We start from the raw sequence: 10185 nt of genomic DNA, 5'->3' as shown, positions 1-10185 counted from the left end.
GCTTGGTCAATTCGGCTGTTGAAACTTGTGCATGCTTCACGAAGTTCTCGTGTTTTTCAACTGCATCAATTCACTTAAATTCCTCTCTAAGTTGTCCATTCTCATTAGCATTTCATCAAATCTTTTTTCAACGTTCTTAGTTTCTTTGCATTGGGTTAGAACATGTTCTTTTAGCTCACAGAAGTTTCTTACTACCCACCTTCTGAAGCCTGACTCTGTCAATTCATCACACTCGTTCTCCATCCAGTCTTGTTGCTTTGCTGGTGAGGAGTTGTTATCCGTTGTAGGAAGAGAGGCATTCTGGTTTTGGGTGCTTTCATCCTCTTTGTGCTGGTTTCTTCCCATCTTTATGGATTTATCCACCTGTCGTCTTTGAAGTTGTTGGCTTTCAGATTGGGTCTCAGTGGACGTCCATTTTGTTAATGATGAAGTTATTTCCTTCCGTTTCTTAGTTTTCCTTCTAACAGTCTGGCCCCTCGGCTGTAGGACTGCTGAGGTCCACTCCACAGCCTGCTTGCCTGGGGATCACCTGCAGCAGCTGAAGAACAGTAAGCGTTGCTGCCAGTTTCTTCTTCTGCTTTGTCCCAGAAGGATACCTGCCAGATGTCAGTCTGAGCTCTCCTTTATGAGGTGACTCTTTGGACATACGGGGGTCAGGGAGCTGCTTGAGGAGACAGTCTTTCCTTTATAGGAGCTCAAGTGCTGAGCTGTGATCTCCGTTGTATATTTAGAGCTGCTGGGCAGGTACGTTTAAGTCTGCTGCAGCAGAACTCATAAACCCTTTTTTTTTCCCCCAGGTGCTCTGTCCCGGGGAGTTAGGGCTTTATTTATGAGTTTCCATTGTGCTGCTGCGTTTTTATCAGGGCTGTCCTGCCCAGAGAGGAGGCAGTCTAGTCACTGTCTGCCTGCGGAGGCTTTGCTGAGCTGCTGTGGGCTCCACCCAGCTGCCGTGTGAACTTCCCTGCAGTCCTGTTTATACGGGTGTAGTTAGATCTGCCTCGGCAAAGCCGGCTCACCTCTGTAATGGCAGACTTTCTCTGTAGTCTTTTTTAAATTTATTTATTTTACTTTAGGTGCATAGTATATCTGGCATTTCTCCCCATGTTATCCCTCCCCACCCTCCCTTCCCTCCCCACCCCCCACTGTCTCTCCCCTACCCCCGCCAACTGTCCCCAGTGTGTGATGCTCCTCTCCCTGTGTCCACATGTTCTCATTGTTCAACACCCACCTATGAGTGAGAACGTATTGTGCTTGGCTTTCTGTTCTTGGGTCAGTTTGCTGAGAATGCTTACATTTAGTTTTTCTATCCAGAAACAAAAGATGTCTCCTTATTTAAGTTATTTTACACTTCTCAGTTAAGTTTTGTAGTTTTTCTTAGGTCATACATGTATCTCTCTCATTGAGTTTATTTTAAAATATCATATATATATATATATATATATTTCTTACTATCATGAATAGGACCTCTTTTGTTGTATTTTCTAATTGGTTATTTATGGCATACAAGATTGCTACTGGTTTGTATATTTTTCTTATTTGGAGAACACTTAGGCATACAACTGCATCATCTGCAAGTATTTTTGTCTCTTCTTTTCTAATAATGATTCCTCTTATTTCTGTTTCAAATCTTATTGCACTAGCCAGAACACCCAATACAATATTAAATAATAATGACAATAACAGACATCCTTATTTTATTTTCAATTTAAAAGGGAGTAAGTGTGACTGTTGGTTTGGAAGTCTCCTCACCACATGAAGAAAATGTCTATTTCTATTTTTTAAATTATTTTATTAGAAATGGGTGTTTGCAGCACTATTTCATGTAAGATGTTTTCTTTCATTTTCAGTTCTCTCTCTTTTGTTTGGTATTACAGTAGCCACAACTGGACCTTTCTAACTTCCAGGGTTTTGCCCATGCTTTTTCTTTTATCTGAAATGTCCTTTCCTTCCTATCCTAAAAAATGCCAAATCATGTTTCAGGACTATATTACAATGGGTCAGGCAAGGTGGCTCACTTGTAATCCCAACACTTTGGGAGGCTGAGGCAGGTGGATTGCCTGTGCTCAGGAGTTTGAGACCAGCCTGGGCAACATTGTGAAACCCCATCTCTAGTAAAATACAAAAAAATTAGCCAGGTGTGGTGGTGCATGCCTTGTAGTCTCAGTTACACAGGGGGCTGAGGCAGGAGAATTGCTTGAACTGGGGAGGCAGATGTTGCAGTGAGCAGAGTTGGCATCACTGCACTTCAGCCTGGAAGACGGAGTGAGATTCTGTCTTAAAAAAATAAAATAAATAAAAACTGGAGTTTATTTTACTACAACTAACAGAAATCCAACTCAAACTAGCAAAAAAAGGAACTATATGGGCTTGATATGGTTTCGAAGTTTGTCCTCCAAGCCTCATGTTGAAATTTGATCCCCAATATTGGCACACCCCCTTGCCCTCTCTCCCCATGTGATCTCTCCATATGCCAGCTCCCCTTAACCTCCTGCCATGAGTGGAAGCAGCCTGAGGCCCTCATGATATGCCCAATCTTGAACTTTTCCAGGCATCAGAGTTGTAAGCCTAATATACCTCTTTTCTGTACAAATAACTCAGCCTCAGGCAGTCCTTTACAGCAACACTAAACGGACTAAGACAGGGCTCATATAACTGGTAAGTGTAAGGAAAAATGTCACTTTAGGAACAAGGTTCAAACACTGTCATCAAGACTCCCTTCCTCCAGGTCTTATTCCTCTTTGCTTATCACAGCTTGTGATATATATGTGGTATATCCTTACAGCTTATGACCCGAAAGAAAGACTTTCTAGACCCCAGTGACTTTGTCCATATATCACATTTCATATGATGACCCTGGCTGGCCCTGCATGAGACCTGTGGCCATCCCAAGGTTATGGGGTACCATGAATACTCAAGCCAGGGTCATGTGCCCACCTCTGCACTTAGGAGTGGACTGTAAGGAACTCTTATGCACAGTCCCAATAGAATTGTATGTGACAGAGAGGGGCAGATCTCTACAGGTCAGAGCAGATAGATGTGTGCTGTTATAGAGTGAATCTCTTTTTTCTCTTTCTGTTTCCTCACTGCTGCTCTCTAGAGAAAAAAAAAATAACTAACCTGATTAATGACTTTGAGAGAAGGTACTGGGTAATGTGTGGCTCAGCTTTTCCTGGTTCCCACTTTTGAAGCCATCCTGCCTGCAAAAAGAGTGCATTCTAATTTGCTCTCTCTGAGGGTAGCCTAGCTTGCCCACCTAAGTCAGTCAATCTCTCTAATTCAGGGAAGAGGGTTTTAAAAGGTCTGTATGGCCACAGATCTAAAGCCGTGTTCACCAACAATTTCATCAGTAAGAATGCTGACATTTTGATCTCCATTTACCTGTCTTTTATGGCTTATTTCTCAATCTGTTCAAAACTAAGAAGGAGAAAAGCGGGGATTATGTACGGACTCCTTAAAACCTTAACATCCTGCTTCCCTCAAACCTATGAAATTGGCACATTATCTATCTGACATGAAGAAAAGATAAAATAAGCAAAAACATTAGCATACACTACAAAGTCTCATCTCAAATATCACTTCTGTGAAGGCATACCTGACTTCTCTCACTTCCCAGGTAATTTGTTCATTTCTTGTTCCTCCTTTTATATGGCTAATACAGCACTTCTCAGATTAAATAATGATTGTGTTAATATATTTTCTCCCACTAAGCAGCCTTCTCAAATGTAGAGATCATTTTATTCCTCTTCCAACCCCAGCATCTGGTATCTTACTAAGTGCTGATCTTTTTGTGGGGGAAAAGGATATTTCTTTTCCTTTTTAATTACCTTTGACATAAAACCTTCTCGAAAAGTTTTTAGAAGTTTAATTAGATTCCATCCACTTATTTCTCATCTATCTGCCTATTTATTAACCTTTTAATAAACTCTTAATATTAGGAATACTAACCCTCTAATGAAAACCATGTTGCCCTTCACCTAGATTATGTCTCCTTTAATTACAGATTCTACAAGTTTGCCCCATGGAAGGGAGCCAATATGATCTGAATGCCTGCAGATAAGAGAAAAGGCACCTGAGGAGGAGCGGTTGAGTTAGATGAACCAGCTGCTTCTGAATAAGGGGCAGACGTATGTATGTTTTAAAGCTGAGGGCTGTGAGGGAAGAAAGAGCCCCTAAAAGACAGGAATAAGAAGACACAAACATACTAATGTGTAGCAAATGGAGGTCATTCTAAAGGTACCTGGAAACAGTCACCATGGTGACTGTGTGCTCATGTTTTGAGACATAATACCATAGTAGGGTGAACCTGGCAGACCATCGCAATACAAGTTTCCTGCTTTGACGTCTTATGTAGTCTGGTCCCACAGAAAGAGAAAAATAGCAGTCTAAAGCATATTTCAACATCTTCTCAGGATAGGAATTTGCAATTAAATCAAAGGAGGGGTGTCTTAGTTCGTTTTCATTGCTATAAGGGAATACCTGAGGCTGGGTAATTTATAAAGAAAAAAGATTTATTTGGCATATGGTTCTGCAAGCTGCAAGAAGCATAGCATCAGCATCTGTTTCTGGTGAGGGCCTCAGGGTGCTTTTACTCATGGTGGAAGGCAAAAGAAAGCAGGCATCACATGGCAAGAGAGGAAGGAAGAGACAGCGGAGAGAGGTGCCAGGCTCTTTCAACAATCAGCAACTTGTGATGGTCAGTATTAAGTGTCAATTGACTGCATTGAGAGATTGCCTAGATGGCTGGTGAAGCATTGCTTTGGGGTGTGTCTGTGAGGGTATTTCTAGAGAAGATTGATATGTGAGTCAGCTGACTAAGAGAGGAAGACCCACCCTCAATGTGGGTAGGCATCATCCAGTCAGCTGCTGGTGGGGCATACACAAAGCAAGTGGAAGAAGGGAGATATTCAACTTGCTTAGTTTCCTATTTTTCTCTCCCTTTGAGATCAGGATGCTTTTACTCCTCCTGCCCTTGCACATCAGACTCTAGGTTTTCAGCCTTTGAACTCTGGAGCTTGCACCAGTACCTCCTGGGGGCTGTCAGGTCTTTGGCCTCAGACTCGGGGCTGTACTGTTTGTTTCCCAGGTTTCGAGGCATTCAGATGTGGACTAAGCCACACTACTGGCTTTTCTCATTACCCAGCTTGCTGATGGCCTGTTGTGGGACTTCACCTTTGCAATCATGTGAGCCAATTCTTTCTTATAAACTATATATATATATATACACACATATATATATATATACATATATAATATAAACTAATGTATGTTTATTATATATATTATATATTATACATGTATCTCTCCTTTTGGTTCTATCCTTCTGGAGAACCCTGACTAACACAGATTTTGGTACCAAGAGTAGTATTGCTATAAAGATACTTAAAAATGTGGAAGTGACTTTGGAATTGGGCAGAGGTTGGAAGAGTTTGGAGGGCTCAGAAGAAGACAAGAAGATGGAGAAAAGTTTGGTACATCTTAGAGACTGGTTAAGTGGTTGTGACCAAAATGCCTATGGTGATATGGGCAGTGGAGGCAGGCTAACAAGGTCTCAGATGGAAATGAGAAACTTATTGGGAACTGGAGCAAAGGTCGCCATGTTAAGCCTTAGTAAAGAATTTGACTGCATTGTGCCCATGCCTTAGGACTTTCTGGAAGGCTGAATTTAAGAGTGATGGTCTAGGGTATCTGGTGAAAGAAAATTGTTTTGTTTTGTTTTGTTTTGTTTGAGCCAACATATTGCTCTGTTGTCCAGGCTGAAGTACGGGGGCAGGATCATATCTCACTGTGGCCTCAAACTCCTGGGCTCAAGCAATTCTCCTGCCTCAGCCTCCTGAGTAGCTTGGGACTACAGGCACATACCACTACACCCAGCCATTTTTTTTTCATTTTTTGTAGAAACAGGGTCTTACCATGTTCCCCAGGCTGGTCTGGAACTCCTGGGCTCAAGCAATCATCCTGCCTTGGTGAGGCGAGATCTCTGCTCACTGCAACCTGCAACCTTGAGTTGGGATTACAGGCGTGAGCCACTGTGCCCAGGCTGTTGGAAGAAATTTCTAAGTGGCATGGCTGCATCTAACAGCCTGAGATCAGATATGGGAGCAAAATTTAAGTTGGAACTTGTCATTAAAAGAGAAGCAGGGGCCAGGCATGGTGGCTCACACTTGTTAATTCTAGCACTTTGGGGAGACAAGGTTGGAGGATCACTTGAGCCGAGGACTTTGAGACCAACCTAGGCGACATAGTGAGGTGCTGTCTCTACAAAAAAATTATAAAAGTTAGCTGGCATGGTAGCGGGCACCTGTAGTCCCAGCTACTCAGGAAGCTGAGTCCGAAGAATCGATTTAGCCTGGATGATGGAGGCTGCAGTGAGCCATGACCACACCACTGCACACCAACCTGGGCAACAGGGTGAGACCCTGTCTCAAGAAAATTTTTTAAATTATAATAAAAGAGACAAAGGGCATAAAACTTTGGAAAATTCACTAAAATGAGGCCATTAGGGTGGGCTCTAATCCAATCTGACTGGTGTCCTGATAAGAGGAAATTTGAACATACAAAGAAACACCAGAGACACATGCACACAGAGAACAGACCATGTGAGGACACAGCAAGAAAGAGACTATTTGCAAGCCAAGAAGAAAGGCCTCAGGAGAAACCAGCCTGGCTAATACCTTGATCTTGGACTTCAAGTCTCCAGAACTGTGAAAAAATTAATTTCTGTTGTTTAAGACACTCAGTCTGTGGTATTTTGTTATGACAGCCCTAGCAAACTAAAACACTTGCCATTGAACATTTTTCCAAAATCTACTGCGTTATCCTTTTGTGGTATCCTAAAATAGCTATTCCTTATTATTGTAAATTTATGTTGTTCTCAAATTTTCACTATGATAAGCAATGCTTCAATGAATGGGAAATTGGATATTCTTAGACATATTTTTCATCAAATAAGAATAGCTAGATTAACTCCCTTTCTACACTCTAGAGAAATTTCTGACTGCTCTCAAGATCAATCCTAGTGATATACTAGCATTCTCATTTTGGTTCCATTATTTCTATTCTTTACATGGAGACCAACTTTCTGGTAATCTAAAACAGATAATAACATGATCAAGTATATTCATTTTCTTTTCCTTTTCTGTTTTTTTGTTTTGCTTTATTTTTTTGAGACAAGGTCTCACTCTATTGCCCAGGCTGAAGGGTAGTGGTGTGATCACAGCTCACTGCAGCTTGAAACTCCTGGGCTCAAGCAATCCTCCCACCTCAGCCTCCCAAGTGGCTGGGAATACAAGCACACAACACCACGCCCAGCTATTATTATTATTATTATTTTAATTTTTATAGAGACAGGGTCTCGATATGTTGCACAGGCTGGTCTGGAACTCCTGGGCTCAGGTGATCCTCCCTCCTGCCTAGGCAACCCAAAGTGCTGGGATTACAGGCCTGGTGCACTGCACCTGGCCTCGAAAAGAATTACTGAGCTTCTTTACATGTTACATGTCGGGCACTGTACTAAGAAGTGAAAAGTCAAGTTCCTTATCTTCAATGAGTTCACAGTCTAGTGTAGAAGATGAGCATGTAAGTAGATAATTACAATGCGTTGTAATAAGGGCTATGAGATCTCAAAAGAAAGAACAACCTACAGAATGGCAGAAAAAAAAGCCATCCAGGAAAAATTCACAGAAGAGGAGATGAAACCTATCAAATAATCTACATGCTAGAATACTGGTTCCAAACCAAGAAGGTAAAATTTAATGGCAATAAATATTTAAGAAGCCATATATTCAGTTTTAAAACTTGATCACACAAGGATAAGATGGAATGAACTGACTTAAAATTATGAAGAAAAACTGGAGGTATTCATTGATAACAAGATGTAAATGTGCCAACAATTTAAATGTACTAGTTTTCTACTGCTGTATAAAAAATTGCCACAGATTTAGAAGCTTAAAATTATCCCAGCACAGATTAGCTAGGTCCTCTGCTCGGGGTCCCACCAGGCTGACATCAAGATGTAGGCCAGGGTTGGAGTCTCAGCTGGAGCTTGGGATGCTCTTCCAAGTTCATGTTGTTGTTGACAGAATTCAATTTCTTCTGGTTGTAGGACTGAGACCCTCAACTCCTAAAGGCTGTAGCAGTTCCCTGCCAAATGGCCCTCTCTACAGGTAGTTTATATCTTAGCAATTTGCACCTTCAAGGTTAGCAGGAGAGTTTCACTCACTCCATTCTGCTGAGATAGAGTTGTTGTTGTTGTTGTTGTTGTTGTTTTTGACACAGGTTCTCACTCTGTCACCCAGGCTGGAGTGCAGTAACAAGATCTCAGCTCAGTACAACCTCCACTTTCCAGACTCAAGTGATTCTCCAGACTTGGCCTCCCTAGTAGCTGAGACTGCAGGCATGAGCCACCATGCCTGGCTAATTTTTTTGTAGAAACAGAGTTTCACCATGTTACCATGTTGCCAAGGCTGCTCTCGAATTCCTGAGTTCAAAGCGATCTGCCCACCTCAGCCACCCAAAGTGCTGGGATTACAGGCATGAGCCACTGAACCTAGCCTGACATAGGGTTTTATGTAACCTAACACAATCATCAGAATGACATCTCATCACCTTTGCCATATTCTATGGATTAGAACCAAGTCACAAGTTCTGTCTGCACTCAAGAGGAGGAGATTATACAAGGTGTGACTCATTGGGGGTCACCTTAGGATATGCCTGCCACAGTAAAACAGGTACTAAATATGATAAGGTAAAAAAAAGTATCATATTGTTTATTCAAACAGCATTTACAGACGACAATCTACAATGGGCCAAGAAGTATGTTAGGCACTGGAAATACAGGTAAAAGAACATTATCCCTGTCCTTGAGGACAAATGGGTAGCTATCCACAAATAAGTAACTTGGATCCATAGACACATCTTGCCCCAAAATACACCAAAATAAAAAATTAAAATCTAAAAATGAAGCTGATGGCCTGGCGTGGTGGCTCACACAAGTAATCCCAGCACTTTGGGAGGCCGAGGCAAGTGGATTGCTTCAGATCAGGAGTTAGAGACCAGCCTGGCAAACATGCTGAAATCCCATCTCTACAAAAAACACAAAACTGAGCCAGGCATGGTGGCACATGCCTGTAGTCCCAGCTACACAGGAGGCTGAGGTGGGAGGATCACTTAAGCCCATCAGATGGAAGTTGCAGTGAGCTGAGATCACACCACTGCACTCCAGCCTGGATGACAGAGCCAGTCCGTGTCTCAAACAAAAATAAAATGAAATAGGCTGGGCACAGTGGCTCACGCCTATTATCCCAGCACTTTGGGAGGCAGAGGCAGGCAGATTACCTGAGGTAGGGAGTTCGAGACCAGGCTGGCCAACATGGTGAAACCCCCATCTTTACTAAAAATACAAAAATTAGCCGGGCATGGTGTCAGGCACCTGTAATCCCAGCTACTTGGGAGGCTGAGGTAAGAGAATCACTTGAACTTGGGAGGTGGAGGTTGCAGTGAGCCCAGATCGCACCATTGCACTCGAGCCTGGGCGACAGAGCAAGACTCTGTCTCAATAATAATAATAATAGTAATGAAGCTGACACTGGGCACCCAGCCTATGGGTTAGCCCTGCTTTGCAAGGAGCAACACAAAAAGAAAAAAAAAATGAAACCATTCCCAATACATAGAAATGAAAAAATACTTGAGGTGATGGACATACCAAATATCCTGACTTGATCATTACACACTATATGTGTGTAACAAAATATTACATGTAACCCATATATATGTACAAATATTATGTATTAATTTAAAAAAAATTTTAATGAAACCACAACTAACGATAATTGCACTAGAAGATATCATGGAAGATTGTAGTTTATTATCTCAAACAGGGAGGGGAGATACCCTTCTGAGCATAACCCAAACCTAGAACTCACAGAAGAAAGGATTGATAAATTTGACCATATAAAAGTAAAAGAAATTCTAAATGGCAAAATCTAATGATAGCAAGATTAAAGAAAACAAAGGACATTACCCCTACAAATCAATAAGAAAAAGACCATTATCCCAATTTTAAACTGAACAAAAGACAGACATAGTGAATAGTAAAATAAATGCATGGCCTATAAGCTCATGAAAACATCCTTAACTTCACTCATAATAGAAAAAATACAAAGTAATAGTATATTTAAAAACTATTTT

Source organism: Cebus imitator, unplaced genomic scaffold, assembly GCF_001604975.1.
Source record: "Cebus imitator isolate Cc_AM_T3 unplaced genomic scaffold, Cebus_imitator-1.0 Scaffold602, whole genome shotgun sequence".
Classification (NCBI taxonomy): domain Eukaryota; kingdom Metazoa; phylum Chordata; class Mammalia; order Primates; family Cebidae; genus Cebus; species Cebus imitator.
Note: the sequence above shows the minus strand (reverse complement) of the source record.